Source organism: Ambystoma mexicanum, chromosome 6q (assembly GCF_040938575.1).
Source record: "Ambystoma mexicanum isolate Mex_15411 chromosome 6q, UKY_AmexF1_1, whole genome shotgun sequence".
Classification (NCBI taxonomy): Eukaryota; Metazoa; Chordata; class Amphibia; order Caudata; family Ambystomatidae; genus Ambystoma; species Ambystoma mexicanum.
In genome coordinates this window covers 1,664,958,663-1,664,976,679 of record NC_090937.1, presented here as the reverse complement: position 1 = coordinate 1,664,976,679, position 18,017 = coordinate 1,664,958,663, and the positions used below count along the sequence as shown (strand labels likewise).

General features: G+C 55.1%; 1 protein-coding gene across 5 annotated transcripts in view; it reads left to right on the top strand.

Moving 5' to 3' along the window:
* Positions 1–18,017, top strand: part of LOXL3 (lysyl oxidase like 3) — a 476,927-nt gene that overhangs the window by 233,881 nt on the left and 225,029 nt on the right. The window lies entirely within an intron of this gene.

The window sequence follows — 18,017 nt, the reverse complement described above, 5'->3', positions numbered from 1 at the left end:
GCTGTGCCACCTTCACTGCAGGACAGACTAACCGCACCACTTGGACCTCAGAGCAGACCGGCTGTGCCGCTTTCACTGCAGGACAGACTAACCGCACCACTTTCACCTCAGAGCAGACCGGCTGTGCCGCTTTCACTGCAGGACAGACTAACTGCACCACTTTCACCTCAGGGCAGACCGGCTGTGCCGCTTTCACTGCAGGACAGACTAACTGCACCACTTTCACCTCAGAGCAGTCCAGCTGTGCCACTTTCACCTCAGGACAGACTGGCTGTGCCGCTTTCACTGCAGGACAGACTAACTGCACCACTTTCACCTCAGGGCAGACCGGCTGTGCCATTTACTCTGCAGGACAGACTAACCGCACCACTTTCTCCTCAGGGCAGACCGGTTGTGCCACTTACACTGCAGGACAGACTAACTGCACCACTTTCACCTCAGGGCAGACCGGCTGTGCCGCTTTCACTGCAGGAAAGACTAACCGCACCACTTTCACCTCAGGGCAGACCGGCTGTGCCGCTTTCACTGCAGGACAGACTAACCGCACCACTTTCACCTCAGAGCAGACCGGCTGTGCCACTTTCACTGCAGGGTCCTTGTCACTGTCATTTCAGGACAGACCGGCGGTGCCACTTTCACTGCAAGACAGACTAAGCGCACCATTTTCACCTCAGGACAGACCGGCTGTGCCACTTTCACTGCAGGACAGTCTAACCGCACCACTTTCACCTAATGGCAGACCGGCTGTACCACTTTCACTGCAGGACAGACTAACCGCACCACTTTCACCTCAGAGCAGACCGGCTGTGCCGCTTTCACTGCAGGACAGACTAACCGCACCACTTTCACCTCAGGGCAGACCGGCTGTACCGCTTTCACTGCAGGCCAGACTAACCGCACCACTTTCACTTCAGAGCAGACCGGCTGTGCCGCTTTCACTGCAGGACAGACTAACCACACCACTTTCACCTCAGGGCAGTCCGGCTGTGCCGCTTTCACTGCAGGACAGACTAACCGCACCACTTTCAACTTAGGGCAGACCGGCTGTGCCGCTTTCACTGCAAGACAGACTAACCGCACCACTTTAACCTCAGGGCAGACCGGCTGTGCCACTTTCACTGCAGGACAGACTAACCGCACCACTTTCACCTCAGGGCAGACCGGCTGTGCCACTTTCACTGCAGGACAGACTAACCGCACTGCTTTCACCTCAGTGCAGTCCGCACCACTTTCACCTCAGGGCAGACCGGCTGTGCCACTTTCACTGCAGGACAGACTGGCTGTGCCACCTTCACTGCAGGACAGACTAACCGCACCACTTGGACCTCAGAGCAGACCGGCTGTGCCGCTTTCACTGCAGGACAGACTAACCGCACCACTTTCACCTCAGAGCAGACCGGCTGTGCCGCTTTCACTGCAGGACAGACTAACTGCACCACTTTCACCTCAGGGCAGACCGGCTGTGCCGCTTTCACTGCAGGACAGACTAACTGCACCACTTTCACCTCAGAGCAGTCCAGCTGTGCCACTTTCACCTCAGGACAGACTGGATGTGCCGCTTTCACTGCAGGACAGACTAACTGCACCACTTTCACCTCAGGGCAGACCGGCTGTGCCATTTACTCTGCAGGACAGACTAACCGCACCACTTTCTCCTCAGGGCAGACCGGTTGTGCCACTTACACTGCAGGACAGACTAACTGCACCACTTTCACCTCAGGGCAGACCGGCTGTGCCGCTTTCACTGCAGGACAGACTAACCGCACCACTTTCACCTCAGGGCAGACCGGCTGTGCCGCTTTCACTGCAGGACAGACTAACCGCACCACTTTCACCTCAGAGCAGACCGGCTGTGCCGCTTTCACTGCAGGACAGACTAACCGCACCACTTTCACCTCAGGGCAGTCCGGCTGTGCCGCTTTCACTGCAGGACAGACTAACCGCACCACTTTCACCTTAGGGCAGAACGGCTGTGCCGCTTTCACTGCAGGACATACTAACCGCATCACTTTCACCTCAGGGCAGACCGGCTGTGCCACTTTCACTGCAGGACAGAGTAACCGCACCACTTTCACCTCAGGGCAGACCGGCTGTGCCACTTACACTGCAGGACAGACTAACCGCACCACTTTCACCTCAGGGCAGACCGGCTGTGCCGCTTTCATTGCAGGAAAGACTAACCACACCACTTTCACCTCAGGGCAGACCGGCTCTGCCACTTTCACTGCAGGACAGACTAACCACACCACTTTCATCTCAGGGCAGACCGGCTGTGCCACTTTCACTGCAGGACAGACTAACCGCACCACTTTCACCTCAGTGCAGCCCGTCTGTGCCACTTTCACCTCAGGGCTGATCAGCCGTGCCACTTTCACTGCAGGACAGACTAACCGCACCACTTTCACCTGAGGGCAGACTAACTGCACCACTTTCAAGTCAGGGCAGCCTGGCGGTGCCACTTTCACTGCAGGACAGACTAACCGCACTACTTTCACCTCAGGGCAGCCCGGCGGTGCCACTTTCACTGAAGAACAGACCGGCGTTGCTACTTTCACTGCAGGACAGACTAACTGCACCACTTTCACCTCAGGGCAGACCGGCTGTGCCACTTTCACCTCAGGACAGACTGGCTGTGCCACCTTCACTGCAGGACAGACTAACCGCACCACTTGCACCTCAGAGCAGACCGGCTGTGCCGCTTTCACTGCAGGACAGACTAACCGCACCACTTTCACCTCAGAGCAGACCAGCTGTGCCGCTTTCACTGCAGGACAGACTAACCGCACCACTTTCACCTCAGGGCAGACCGGCTGTGCCGCTTTCACTGCAGGACAGACTAACCGCACCACTTTCACCTCAGAGCAGTCTGGCTGTGCCGCTTTCACTGCAGGACAGACTAACCGCACCACTTTCACCTCAGAGCAGTCCGGCTGTGCCACTTTCACCTCAGGACAGACTGGCTGTGCCACTTTCACTGCAGGACAGACTAACCGCACCACTTTCACCTCAGGGCAGACCGGCTGTGCCATTTATACTGCAGGACAGACTAACTGCACCACTTTCAACTCAGGGCAGACCGGCTGTGCCACTTTCACTGCAGGACAGACTAACCACACCACTTTCATCTCAGGGCAGACCGGCTGTGCCACTTTCACTGCAGGACAGACTAACCGCACAACTTTCACCTCAGTGCAGCCCGTCTGTGCCACTTTCACCTCAGGGCTGATCAGCCGTGCCACTTTCACTGCAGGACAGACTAACTGCACCACTTTCACCTGTGGGCAGACTAACTGCACCACTTTCAAGTCAGGGCAGCCTGGCGGTGCCACTTTCACTGCAGGACAGACTAACCGCACCACTTTCACCTCAGGGCAGCCCGGCGGTGCCACTTTCACTGAAGAACAGACCGGCGTTGCTACTTTCACTGCAGGACAGACTAACTGCACCACTTTCACCTCAGGGCAGACCGGCTGTGCCACTTTCACCTCAGGACAGACTGGCTGTGCCACCTTCACTGCAGGACAGACTAACCGCACCACTTGCACCTCAGAGCAGACCGGCTGTGCCGCTTTCACTGCAGGACAGACTAACCGCACCACTTTCACCTCAGAGCAGACCGGCTGTGCCGCTTTCACTGCAGGACAGACTAACCGCACCACTTTCACCTCAGAGCAGACCGGCTGTGCCGCTTTCACTGCAGGACAGACTAACCGCACCACTTTCACCTCAGAGCAGTCCGGCTGTGCCGCTTTCACTGCAGGACAGACTAACCGCACCACTTTCACCTCAGAGCAGTCCGGCTGTGCCACTTTCACCTCAGGACAGACTGGCTGTGCCGCTTTCACTGCAGGACAGACTGGCTGTGCCACCTTCACTGCAGGACAGACTAACCGCACCACTTGCACCTCAGAGCAGACCGGCTGTGCCGCTTTCACTGCAGGACAGACTAACCGCACCACTTTCACCTCAGAGCAGACCGGCTGTGCCGCTTTCACTGCAGGACAGACTAACCGCACCACTTTCACCTTAGGGCAGAACGGCTGTGCCGCTTTCACTGCAGGACATACTAACCGCACCACTTTCACCTCAGGGCAGACCGGCTGTGCCACTTTCACTGCAGGACAGACTAACCGCACCACTTTCACCTCAGGGCAGACCGGCTGTGCCACTTACACTGCAGGACAGACTAACCGCACCACTTTCACCTCAGGGCAGACCGGCTGTGCCGCTTTCATTGCAGGAAAGACTAACCACACCACTTTCACCTCAGGGCAGACCGGCTCTGCCACTTTCACTGCAGGACAGACTAACCGCACCACTTTCACCTCAGAGCAGACCGGCTGTGCCGCTTTCACTGCAGGACAGACTAACCACACCACTTTCACCTCAGAGCAGTCCGGCTGTGCCGCTTTCACTGCAGGACAGACTAACCGCACCACTTTCACCTCAGAGCAGTCCGGCTGTGCCACTTTCACCTCAGGACAGACTGGCTGTGCCGCTTTCACTGCAGGACAGACTGGCTGTGCCACCTTCACTGCAGGACAGACTAACCGCACCACTTGCACCTCAGAGCAGACCGGCTGTGCCACTTTCACTGCAGGACAGACTAACCGCACCACTTTCACCTCAGAGCAGACCGGCTGTGCCGCTTTCACTGCAGGACAGACTAACCGCACCACTTTCACCTTAGGGCAGAACGGCTGTGCCGCTTTCACTGCAGGACATACTAACCGCACCACTTTCACCTCAGGGCAGACCGGCTGTGCCACTTTCACTGCAGGACAGACTAACCGCACCACTTTCACCTCAGGGCAGACCGGCTGTGCCACTTACACTGCAGGACAGACTAACCGCACCACTTTCACCTCAGGGCAGACCGGCTGTGCCGCTTTCATTGCAGGAAAGACTAACCACACCACTTTCACCTCAGGACAGACCGGCTCTGCCACTTTCACTGCAGGACAGACTAACCACACCACTTTCATCTCAGGGCAGACCGGCTGTGCCACTTTCACTGCAGGACAGACTAACCGCACCACTTTCACCTCAGTGCAGCCCGTCTGTGCCACTTTCACCTCAGGGCTGATCAGCCGTGCCACTTTCACTGCAGGACAGACTAACCGCACCACTTTCACCTGAGGGCAGACTAACTGCACCACTTTCAAGTCAGGGCAGCCTGGCGGTGCCACTTTCACTGCAGGACAGACTAACCGCACTACTTTCACCTCAGGGCAGCCCGGCGGTGCCACTTTCACTGAAGAACAGACCGGCGTTGCTACTTTCACTGCAGGACAGACTAACTGCACCACTTTCACCTCAGGGCAGACCGGCTGTGCCACTTTCACCTCAGGACAGACTGGCTGTGCCACCTTCACTGCAGGACAGAGTAACCGCACCACTTGCACCTCAGAGCAGACCGGCTGTGTTGCTTTCACTGCAGGACAGACTAACCGCACCACTTTCACCTCAGAGCAGACCGGCTGTGCCGCTTTCACTGCAGGACAGACTAACCGCACCACTTTCACCTCAGGGCAGACCGGCTGTGCCGCTTTCACTGCAGGACAGACTAACAGCACCACTTTCACCTCAGAGCAGTCCGGCTGTGCCGCTTTCACTGCAGGACAGACTAACCGCACCACTTTCACCTCAGAGCAGTCCGGCTGTGCCACTTTCACCTCAGGACAGACTGGCTGTGCCGCTTTCACTGCAGGACAGACTAACCGCACCACTTTCACCTCAGGGCAGACCGGCTGTGCCATTTACACTGCAGGACAGACTAACTGCACCACTTTCAACTCAGGGCAGACCGGCTGTGCCACTTTCACTGCAGGACAGACTAACCACACCACTTTCATCTCAGGGCAGACCGGCTGTGCCACTTTCACTGCAGGACAGACTAACCGCACCACTTTCACCTCAGTGCAGCCCGTCTGTGCCACTTTCACCTCAGGGCTGATCAGCCGTGCCACTTTCACTGCAGGACAGACTAACCGCACCACTTTCACCTGAGGGCAGACTAACTGCACCACTTTCAAGTCAGGGCAGCCTGGCGGTGCCACTTTCACTGCAGGACAGACTAACCGCACCACTTTCACCTCAGGGCAGCCCGGCGGTGCCACTTTCACTGAAGAACAGACCGGCGTTGCACTTTCACTGCAGGACAGACTAACTGCACCACTTTCACCTCAGGGCAGACCGGCTGTGCCACTTTCACCTCAGGACAGACTGGCTGTGCCACCTTCACTGCAGGACAGACTAACCGCACCACTTGCACCTCAGAGCAGACCGGCTGTGCCGCTTTCACTGCAGGACAGACTAACCGCACCACTTTCACCTCAGAGCAGACCGGCTGTGCCGCTTTCACTGCAGGACAGACTAACCGCACCACTTTCACCTCAGAGCAGACCGGCTGTGCCGCTTTCACTGCAGGACAAACTAACCGCACCACTTTCACCTCAGAGCAGTCCGGCTGTGCCGCTTTCACTGCAGGACAGACTAACCGCACCACTTTCACCTCAGAGCAGTCCGGCTGTGCCACTTTCACCTCAGGACAGACTGGCTGTGCCGCTTTCACTGCAGGACAGACTAACCGCACCACTTTCACCTCAGGGCAGACCGGCTGTGCCATTTACACTGCAGGACAGACTAACTGCACCACTTTCAACTCAGGGCAGACCGGCTGTGCCGCTTTCACTGCAGGACAGACTAACCGCACCACTTTCCCCTCAGAGCAGTCCGGCTGTCCCACTTTCACCTCAGGACAGACTGGCTGTGCTGCTTTCACTGCAGGAAAGATTAACCGCACCACTTTCACCTCAGAGCAGACCGGCTGTGCCGCTTTCACTGCAGGATAGACTAACCGCACCACTTTCACCTCAGGGCAGACCAGCTGTGCCACTTTCACTGCAGGACAGACCGGCTGTGCCGCTTTCACTGCAGGACAGACTAACCGCACCACTTTCACCTCAGAGCAGACCGGCTGTGCTGCTTTCACTGCAGGACAGACTAACCGCACCACTTTCACCTCAGAGCAGACCGGCTGTGCCGCTTTCACTGCAGGACAGACTAACCGCACCACTTTCACCTCAGGGCAGACCGGCTGTGCCGCTTTCACTGCAGGACAGACTAACCGCACCACTTTCACCTCAGAGCAGACCGGCTGTGCCGCTCTCACTGCAGGAGAGAAAAACCGCACCACTTTCACCTCAGGTGCAGACCGGCTCAGGGCAGACCGGCTTTCACTGCAGGACAGACTAACCGCACCACTTTCACCTCAGGGCAGACCGGCTGTGCCACTTTCACTGCAGGACAGGCTAACCGCACCACTTTCACCTCAAGGCAGACCGGCTGTGCCACTTTCACTGCAGGACAGACTAACCGCACTGTTTTCACCTCAGTGCAGTCCGCACCACTTTGACCTCAGGGCAGACCGGCTGTGCCACTTTCACTGCAGGACAGACTAACCGCACCACTTTCACCTCAGGGCAGACCGGCTGTGCCACTTTCACTGCCGGACGGACTAACCGCACCACTTTCACCTCAGTGCAGCCCCTCTGTGCCACTTTCACCTCAGGGCTGATCAGCCGTGCCACTTTCACTGCAGGACAGACTAACCGCACCACTTTCACCTCAGGGCAGACCAGCTGTGCCACTTTCACTGCAGGACAGACTGGCTGTGCCGCTTTCACTGCAGGACAGACTAACCGCACCACTTTCACCTCAGAGCAGACCGGCTGTGCCGCTTTCACTGCAGGACAGACTAACCGCACCACTTTCACCTCAGGGCAGACCGGCTGTGCCGCTTTCACTGCAGGACAGACTAACCGCACCACTTTCACCTCAGAGCAGACCGGCTGTGCCGCTTTCACTGCAGGACAGACTAACCGCACCACTTTCACCTCAGGGCAGACCGGCTCTGCCGCTTTCACTGCAGGACAGACTAACCGCACCACTTTCACCTTAGGGCAGACCGGCTGTGCCGCTTTCACTGCAGGATAGACTAACCGCACCACTTTCACTTCAGGGCAGACCGGCTGTGCCACTTTCACTGCAGGAAAGGATAACCGCACCACTTTCACCTCAGGGCAGACCGGCTCAGGGCAGACCGGCTTTCACTGCAGGACAGACTAACCGCACCACTTTCACCTCAGGGCAGACCGGCTGTGCCACTTTCACTGCAGGACAGGCTAACCGCACCACTTTCACCTCAAGGCAGACCGGCTGTGCCACTTTCACTGCAGGACAGACTAACCGCACTGTTTTCACCTCAGTGCAGTCCGCACCACTTTGACCTCAGGGCAGACCGGCTGTGCCACTTTCACTGCAGGACAGACTAACCGCACCACTTTCACCTCAGGGCAGACCGGCTGTGCCACTTTCACTGCAGGACGGACTAACCGCACCACTTTCACCTCAGTGCAGCCCCTCTGTGCCACTTTCACCTCAGGGCTGATCAGCCGTGCCACTTTCACTGCAGGACAGACTAACCGCACCACTTTCACCTCAGGGCAGACCAGCTGTGCCACTTTCACTGCAGGACAGACCGGCTGTGCCGCTTTCACTGCAGGACAGACTAACCGCACCACTTTCACATCAGAGCAGACCGGCTGTGCCGCTTTCACTGCAGGACAGACTAACCGCACCACTTTCACCTCAGGGCAGACCGGCTGTGCCGCTTTCACTGCAGGACAGACTAACCGCACCACTTTCACCTCAGAGCAGACCGGCTGTGCCGCTTTCACTGCAGGACAGACTAACCGCATTACTTTCACCTCAGGGCAGACCGGCTCTGCCGCTTTCACTGCAGGACAGACTAACCGCACCACTTTCACCTTAGGACAGACCGGCTGTGCCGCTTTCACTGCAGGACAGACTAACCGCACCACTTTCACTTCAGGGCAGACCGGCTGTGCCACTTTCACTGCAGGACAGACTAACCGCACTGCTTTCACCTCAGTGCAGTCCGCACCACTTTGACCTCAGGGCAGACCGGCTGTGCCACTTTCACTGCAGGACAGACTAACCGCACCACTTTCACGTCAGGGCAGCCTGGCGGTGCCACTTTCACTGCAGGACAAACTAACCACACCACTTTCACCTCAGGGCAGCCCAGCGGTGCCACTTTCACTGCAGAACAGACCGGCGGTGCTACTTTCACTGCAGGACAGACAACTGCACCACTTTCACCTCAGGGCAGACCGGCTGTGCCACTTTCACCTCAGGACAGACTGGCTGTGCCACGTTCACTGCAGGACAGACTAACCGCACCACTTTTACCTCAGGGCAGACCGGATGTGCCACTTTCACTGCAGGACAGACTAACCGCACCACTTTCACCTCAGGGCAGACCGGCTCTGCCACTTTCATTGCAGGAAAGACTAACCGCACCACTTTCACTGCAGGACAGACCGGTGGTGCCACTTTCACTGCAGGGCATATTAACCGCACCACTTTCACCTCAGGGCAGACCGGCTGTGCCACTTTCACTGCAGGACAGACTAACCTCACACTTTCACCTCAGGGCAGCCCGGCTGTGCCACTTTCACTGCAGGGTCCTTGTTACTGTCATTTCAGGACAGACCAGCGGTGCCACTTTCACTGCAAGACAGACTAACCACACCACTTTTACCTCAGGGCAGACCGGCTGTGCCACTTTCACTGCAAGACAGACTAACTGCACCACTTTCACCTCAGGGCAGACCAGCTGTGCCACTTTCACTGAAGGACAGACTAACCACACCACTTTCACCTCAGGGCAGACCGGCTGTGCCACTTTCACTGAAGGACAGACTAACCACACCACTTTCACCTCAGGGCAGACCGGCTGTGCCACTTTCACTGCAGGACAGACTAACTGCACCACTTTCACCTCAGTACAGACCGGCTGTGCCACTTTCACTGAAGGACAGTCTAATCGCACCACTTTCACCTCGGGGCAGACCGGCTGTGCCACTTTCACTGCAGGACAGACTAACCGCACCACTTTCACCTCAGGGCAGACCGGCTGTGCCGCTTTCACTGCAGGACAGACTAACCGCACCACTTTCACCTCAGGGCAGACCGGCTGTGCCACTTTCACTGCAGGACAGACTAACCGCACCACTTTCACCTCAGAGCAGACCGGCTTTGCCGCTTTCACTGCAGGACAGACTAACCACACCACTTTCACCTCAGGGCAGACCGGCTCTGCCGCTTTCACTGCAGGACAGACTAACCGCACCACTTTCACTTCAGGGCAGACCGGCTGTGCCACTTTCACTGCAGGAAAGGATAACCGCACCACTTTCACCTCAGGGCAGACCGGCTGTGCCACTTTCACTGCAGGACAGACTAACCGCACTGCTTTCACCTCAGTGCAGTCCGCACCACTTTGACCTCAGGGCAGACCGGCTGTGCCACTTTCACTGCAGGACAGACTAACCGCACCACTTTCACGTCAGGGCAGCCTGGCGGTGCCACTTTCACTGCAGGACAGACTAACCACACCACTTTCACCTCAGGGCAGCCCAGCGGTGCCACTTTCACTGCAGAACAGACCGGCGGTGCTACTTTCACTGCAGGACAGACTAACTGCACCACTTTCACCTCAGGGCAGACCGGCTGTGCCACTTTCACCTCAGGACAGACTGGCTGTGCCACGTTCACTGCAGGACAGACTAACCGCACCACTTTTACCTCAGGGCAGACCGGATGTGCCACTTTCACTGCAGGACAGACTAACCGCACCACTTTCACCTCAGGGCAGACCGGCTCTGCCACTTTCATTGCAGGAAAGACTAACCACACCACTTTCACTGCAGGACAGACCGGTGGTGCCACTTTCACTGCAGGGCATATTAACCGCACCACTTTCACCTCAGGGCAGACCGGATGTGCCACTTTCACTGCAGGACAGACTAACCTCACACTTTCACCTCAGGGCAGCCCGGCTGTGCCACTTTCACTGCAGGGTCCTTGTTACTGTCATTTCAGGACAGACCAGCGGTGCCACTTTCACTGCAAGACAGACTAACCACACCACTTTCACCTCAGGGCAGACCGGCTGTGCCACTTTCACTGCAAGACAGACTAACTGCACCACTTTCACCTCAGGGCAGACCGGCTGTGCCACTTTCACTGAAGGACAGACTAACCACACCACTTTCACCTCAGGGCAGACCGGCTGTGCCACTTTCACTGCAGGACAGACTAACTGCACCACTTTCACCTCAGTACAGACCGGCTGTGCCACTTTCACTGAAGGACAGACTAACCGCACCACTTTCACCTCGGGGCAGACCGGCTGTGCCACTTTCACTGCAGGACAGACTAACTGCACCACTTTCACCTCAGGGCAGACCGGCTGTGCCACTTACACTGCAGGACAGACTAACTTCACCACTTTCACCTCAGGGCAGACCGGCTCTGCCACTTTCATTGCAGGAAAGACTAACCGCACCACTTTCACTGCAGGACAGACCGGCGGTGCCACTTTCACTGCAGGACAGACTAACCACACCACTTTCACCTCAGGGCAGACCGGCTGTGCCACTTTCACTGCAGCAAAGACTAACCGCACCACTTTCCCCTCATGGCAGCCCGGCTGTGCCACTTTTAGTGCAGGACAGACTATCCGCACCACTTTCACCTCAGGACAGACCAGCATTGCCACTTTCACTGCAGGACAGACCGGCTGTGCCACTTTCACTGCAGGACAGACTTACCACACCACTTTCCCCTCAGGGCAGCCCGGCTGTGCCACTTTTACTGCATGACAGACTAACCACACCACTTTCACCTCAGGGCAGACCGGCTCTGCCATTTTCATTGCAGGAAAGACTAACCGCACCACTTTCACTGCAGGACAGACCGGTGGTGCCACTTTCACTGCAGGACAGACTAACCTCACACTTTCACCTCAGGGCACCCCGGCTGTGCCACTTTCACTGCAGGGTCCTTGTTACTGTCATTTCAGGACAGACCGGCGGTGCCACATTCACTGCAAGACAGACTAACCACACCACTTTCACCTCAGGGCAGACTGGCTGTGCCACTTTCACCGCAAGACAGACTAACTGCACCACTTTCACCTCAGGGCAGACCGGCTGTGCCACTTTCACTGAAGGGCAGACTAACCACACCACTTTCACCTCAGGGCAGACCGGCTGTGCCACTTTCACTGCAGGGTCCTTGTCACTGTCATTTCAGGACAGACCGGCGGTGCCACTTTCACTGCAAGACAGACTAAGCGCACCACTTTCATCTCAGGACAGACCGGCTGTGCCACTTTCACTGCAGGACAGACTAACTGCACCACTTTCACCTCACGACAGACCCGCTGTGCCACTTTCACTGAAGGACAGACTAACCGCACCACTTTCACCTCGGGGCAGACCGGCTGTGCCACTTTCACTGCAGGACAGACTAACCGCACCACTTTCACCTCAGGGCAGACCGGCTGTGCCACTTACACTGCAGGACAGACTAACTTCACCACTTTCACCTCAGGGCAGACCGGCTCTGCCACTTTCATTGCAGGAAAGACTAACCGCACCACTTTCACTGCAGGACAGACCGGCGGTGCCACTTTCACTGCAGGACAGACTAACCGCACCACTTTCACCTCAGGGCAGACCGGCTGTGCCACTTTCACTGCAGCACAGACTAACCGCACCACTTTCCCCTCGTGGCAGCCCGGCTGTGCCACTTTTAGTGCAGGACAGACTAACCGCACCACTTTCACCTCAGGGCAGACCAGCAGTGCCACTTTCACGGCAGGACAGACTAACTGCACCACTTTCACTGCAGGACAGACTAACCGCACCACTTTCCCGTCAGAAATCTCCAGAGTTCTCTATAGGCCAGTCCACTCCGGGCCGGGATAGTTCCCTATAGGCCAGTCCACCCCGGGCCGGGGTGCAGAGGCCTACTGGGAAATCTCCAGAGTTCTCTATAGGCCAGTCCACTCCAGGCCAGGGTAGGTCCCTATAGGCCAGTCCACTCCGGGCCAGGGTGCAGAGGCCTACTGGGAAATCTCCAGAGTTCCCTATAGGCCAGTCCACTCCGGGCAGGGCTGCAGAGGCCTACTGGGAAATCTCCAGAGTTCTCTATAGGCCAGTCCACTCCAGGCCAGGGTAGGTCCCTATAGGCCAGTCCACTCCGGGCCAGGGTGCAGAGGCCTACTGGGAAATCTCCAGAGTTCCCTATAGGCCAGTCCACTCCGGGCAGGGCTGCAGAGGCCTACTGGGAAATCTCCAGAGTTCTCTATAGGCCAGTCCACTCCAGGCCAGGGTAGGTCCCTATAGGCCAGTCCACTCCGGGCCAGGGTGCAGAGGCCTACTGGGAAATCTCCAGAGTTCCCTATAGGCCAGTCCACTCCGGGCAGGGCTGCAGAGGCCTACTGGGAAATCTCCAGAGTGCCATATAGGCCAGTCCACCCCTGCCCAGGATGCAGTGGCCACTTAATGTCACCTACGGTTGCTGTTGGCTTTTACATGGATTCCTGATTTATTCACACATATTCCCACTCCAGATGGCCATCAAAGTGAGTGTATTGGTAGAATGATGTTTTGTCTATGCAGGTTTGTCTATGCAGGTTTGTCTATGCAGGTTCATTAGCATGAAGGACACACGCGTCTCTTTCAACTGTGTTCCCAGGAAGGGGGTGCTTGGCTCTGTGATCCACCGCCGAGGTCCACCCGCCTTTAATAATGCCCTTTGGGGGTTGAAAACTAAAAACGTGTCTCCCTGGAAATCCTGGCAAATACTTCGGGCTGGGCTCAGGAGTTGCGGGGTCACTACCCGCTGTGGTGGGTGTAAGAATATGTCATGGCAACGTCATAACTGCTCGCTAATGAAAGCAGCCTCCACGGCACGGCCCTCCTGCCTCCGTGTCTCGTTCCGTTGGGCACTTGCTGCTGCCCTGCTGACCTGGGTGCCCCAGGGCACTGACTCACCGTGTGTATACAGAGCAGCTGCTGGTCTGGGGGTCCCGGCAGGCGGCAGCGGGTGTCTGCCCGCGTGACTGACCACGGCAAGCATGGTGAGGCCTGCACCTGTACGTGCCGGCTGGGTGTCCCCAGCAACCCCCGGGCTGGCCCGTGAGCTAGCCCCCAACTGTGCCTGCTAAAGAGAATGCTGGGTGTCCGCAGCACAAGTAAGAAAGGGTAAGAAAGGGCCTACTCTTCACACCGAACACCTTGTAAAATAGACAGCGGGCTTCTTGAAACGCGGTGGCAATTCTGAGGATGGCACTTTGGCCCGTTCCATGCGCAAAAAGGTTCCTGTGTCCTGCATATTATGTTTGCGGGGCACAGCGATCTATTTGTGCCTGGACCGTGCACTCACAGTACAGCCCCATGCACTCAGCGGCTAGTGTTTGCTTGCATATACTGTCAACCAAAGCACTGTATTTTTTTCGTGCTTTGGTTGACAATCTACTTAAGCAAAACATAAATATGTCGGCACGCAGGTCCCTGCGCACTTTTGGCCGCAGTTATCAAGGCGTGCTTAAAATTGACCTGTGCCCAAAGCGCTGCGCCGAAAACAGATGCCGCTGTCTTTTATCCTGTGCATTTAGGGTAAGTGAAATGCCACCCTTTGGGCCTGTGCATTTAGGGTAAGTGCAATGACACCCTTTGGGCCTGTGCACTTAGTGTAAGTGAAATGCCACCCTTTGGGCCTGTGCATTTAGGGTAAGTGCAATGACACCCTTTGGGCCTGTGCACTTAGTGTAAGTGAAATGACACCCTTTGGGCCTGTGCACTTAGTGTAAGTGCAATGCCACCCTTTGGGCCTGTGCATTTAGGGTAAGTGCAATGACACCCTTTGGGCCTGTGCACTTAGTGTAAGTGAAATGCCACCCTTTGGGCCTGTGCATTTAGGGTAAGTGCAATGCCACCCTTTGGGCCTGTGCATTTAGTGTAAGTGAAATGACACCCTTTGGGCCTGTGCATTTAGGGTAAGTGCAATGACACCCTTTGGGCCTGTGCATTTAGTGTAAGTGCAATGACACCCTTTGGGCCTGTGCATTTAGTGTAAGTGCAATGACACCCTTTGGGCCTGTGCATTTAGTGTAAGCGAAATGACACCCTTTGGGCCTGTGCACTCAGTGTAAGTGCAATGCCACCCTTTGGGCCTGTGCACTCAGTGTAAGTGCAATGACACCCTTTGGGCCTGTGCACTCAGTGTAAGTGCAATGCCACCCTTTGGGCCTGTGCACTCAGTGTAAGTGCAATGACACCCTTTGGGCCTGTGCACTCAGTGTAAGTGCAATGACACCCTTTGGGCCTGTGCACTCAGTGTAAGTGCAATGACACCCTTTGGGCCTGTGCACTCAGTGTAAGTGCAATGACACCCTTTGGGCCTGTGCACTCAGTGTAAGTGAAATGACACCCTTTGGGCCTGTGCATTTAGTGTAAGTGCAATGACACCCTTTCGGCCTGTGCATTTAGGGGTAAGTGCAATGCCACCCTTTGGGCCTGTGCACTTAGTGTAAGTGAAATGCCACCCTTTGGGCCTGTGCATTTAGGGTAAGTGCAATGACACCCTTTGGGCCTGTGCACTTAGTGTAAGTGAAATGACACCCTTTGGGCATGTGTACTTAGTTTAAGTGAAAAGACACCCTTTCCGCCTGTGCATTTAGGGTAAGTGCAATGCTACCCTTTGGGCCTGTGCACTTAGTGTAAGTGCAATGCCACCCTTTGGGCCTGTGCATTTAGTGTAAGTGAAATGCCACCCTTTGGGCCTGTGCATTTAGTGTAAGTGCAATGCCACCCTTTGGGCCTGTGCATCTAGTGTAAGTGCAATGACACCCTTTGGGCCTGTGCACTTAGTGTAAGTGCAATGACACCCTTTGGGCCTGTGCACTTAGTGTAAGTGAAATGACACCCTTTGGGCCTGTGCATTTAGTGTAAGTGCAATGACACCCTTTGGGCCTGTGCATTTAGTGTAAGTGCAATGACACCCTTTGGGCCTGTGCACTTAGTGTAAGTGCAATGACACCCTTTGGGCCTGTGCATTTAGTGTAAGTGCAATGACACCCTTTGGGCCTGTGCACTTAGTGTAAGTGCAATGACACCCTTTGGCCCTGTGCATTTAGTGCAAGTGAAATGACACCCTTTGGGCCTGTGCACTTAGTGTAAGTGCAGTGCCACCCTTTGGGCCTGTGCATTTAGTGTAAGTGGCATTTAGTGTAAGTGCAATGCCACCCTTTGGGCCTGTGCATTTAGTGTAAGTGCAATGCCACCCTTTGGCCCTGTGCATTTAGTGTAAGTTCAATGCCACCCTTTGGGCCTGTGCATTTAGTGTAAGTGCAATGCCACCCTTTGGGCCTGTGCATTTAGTGTAAGTGGCATTTAGTGTAAGTGCAATGCCACCCTTTGGGCCTGTGCATTTAGTGTAAGTGCAATGCCACCCTTTGGGCCTGTGCATTTAGTGTAAGTGGCATTTAGTGTAAGTGCAATGCCACCCTTTGGGCCTGTGCATTTAGTGTAAGTGAAATGACACCCTTTGGGCCTGTGCATTTAGTGTAAGTGCAATGCCACCCTTTGGGCCTGTGCACTTAGTGTAAGTGCAATGCCACCCTTTGGGCCTGTGCATTTAGTGTAAGTGCAATGACACCCTTTGGGCCTGTGCATTTAGTGTAAGTGCAATGACACCCTTTGGGCCTGTGCATTTAGTGTAAGTGGCATTTAGTGTAAGTGCAATGCCACCCTTTGGGCCTGTGCATTTAGTGTAAGTGCAATGCCACCCTTTGGGCCTGTGCATTTAGTGTAAGTGGCATTTAGTGTAAGTGCAATGCCACCCTTTGGGCCTGTGCATTTAGTGTAAGTGCAATGCCACCCTTTGGGCCTGTGCATTTAGTGTAAGTGGCATTCAGTGTAAGTGCAATGCCACCCTTTGGGCCTGTGCATACACCCTTTGTCGATAATGATCACCTCACCTGCTCCACCTTAGGCAAAATGTTCGCTGATACCCAAGTCTTTCAGTGGGACAGGACTAGCCGAGGCCAAGCACCGGCAGTTCCCTGGGAGTAGGGGCTCCCAATGCAACCGACACAAAAAAAGGATTCCTCCAGTGAGCACCTGGAAGCTCGCTGTTATTCATAACTGCTGGACCCATATGCATGCAAGTACCATAACCAACCCTACCCTCCCTGGAGAAAAAGATGGACCACACGGATTACAAGTGCTGGCATTAAAAGGTTGTAGGATTTTATTGTTACAGATAAGGTTATGGAAACAATAACAATAATCGCATATCCTTATGATATCATACTTTTGGGCATCGGGTCCTGAGGTAACCCCTTATGGCCCATGCCGCCTTCTTGTCCCACGATTTCTTGTGGACAACGTACAGTGTCCTGTTTTTCTCTTCCTTTGTTCTTCTCCCTTCTTTTCTAGGGTGGGGAGGGGGAGGGCTTTGTGGAAAAGAAGAAAGAGGTGGGACACACTGAGTGAACAGTGAACCTCCTGACTGTTTGGGTCCCCGTTCAGGGTCGACAACCAGTTTGTATTAAAAGAGCCCAAATAACGGCGTGAATTAAATGCTCAGAACATTCCATACTTGAATCACTATAACAGATATAATTGTGAAATAGAAAAATCCTTTGTGATTTTGATGTTCCCAACATGCTCTGTGATGTTATGCAAAACAGTCAGCAACTCGTGTTGATGCTGTTTGTCCAGCCCCCTACCATACAGGCGATTTAGTTATAAATCTGGTAACTGACTGCCTTGTACGCTGAGGGAGAGAGTGATCTATTTACAGGCAGTGCATTATTTACAAACTGCACAATTCCTATGAGTGCAACCCTATGGTAAAAATAAAAGGTCCGCCCTAGACTAATGAATTCTACACACCTCTCGGCCCATTCACTACCACTCTAGACAGAGAGATGGTTGTAATCAGTGCACATTTATTTATTATTAAGTTATCCAAACACAAAAACAAACATGTCCATTTGTAGCTATTCATGTGGTGTTCATAATTCATATATGTGTATAGTCAATCACAAAACTGAAACACATCATCTTTTG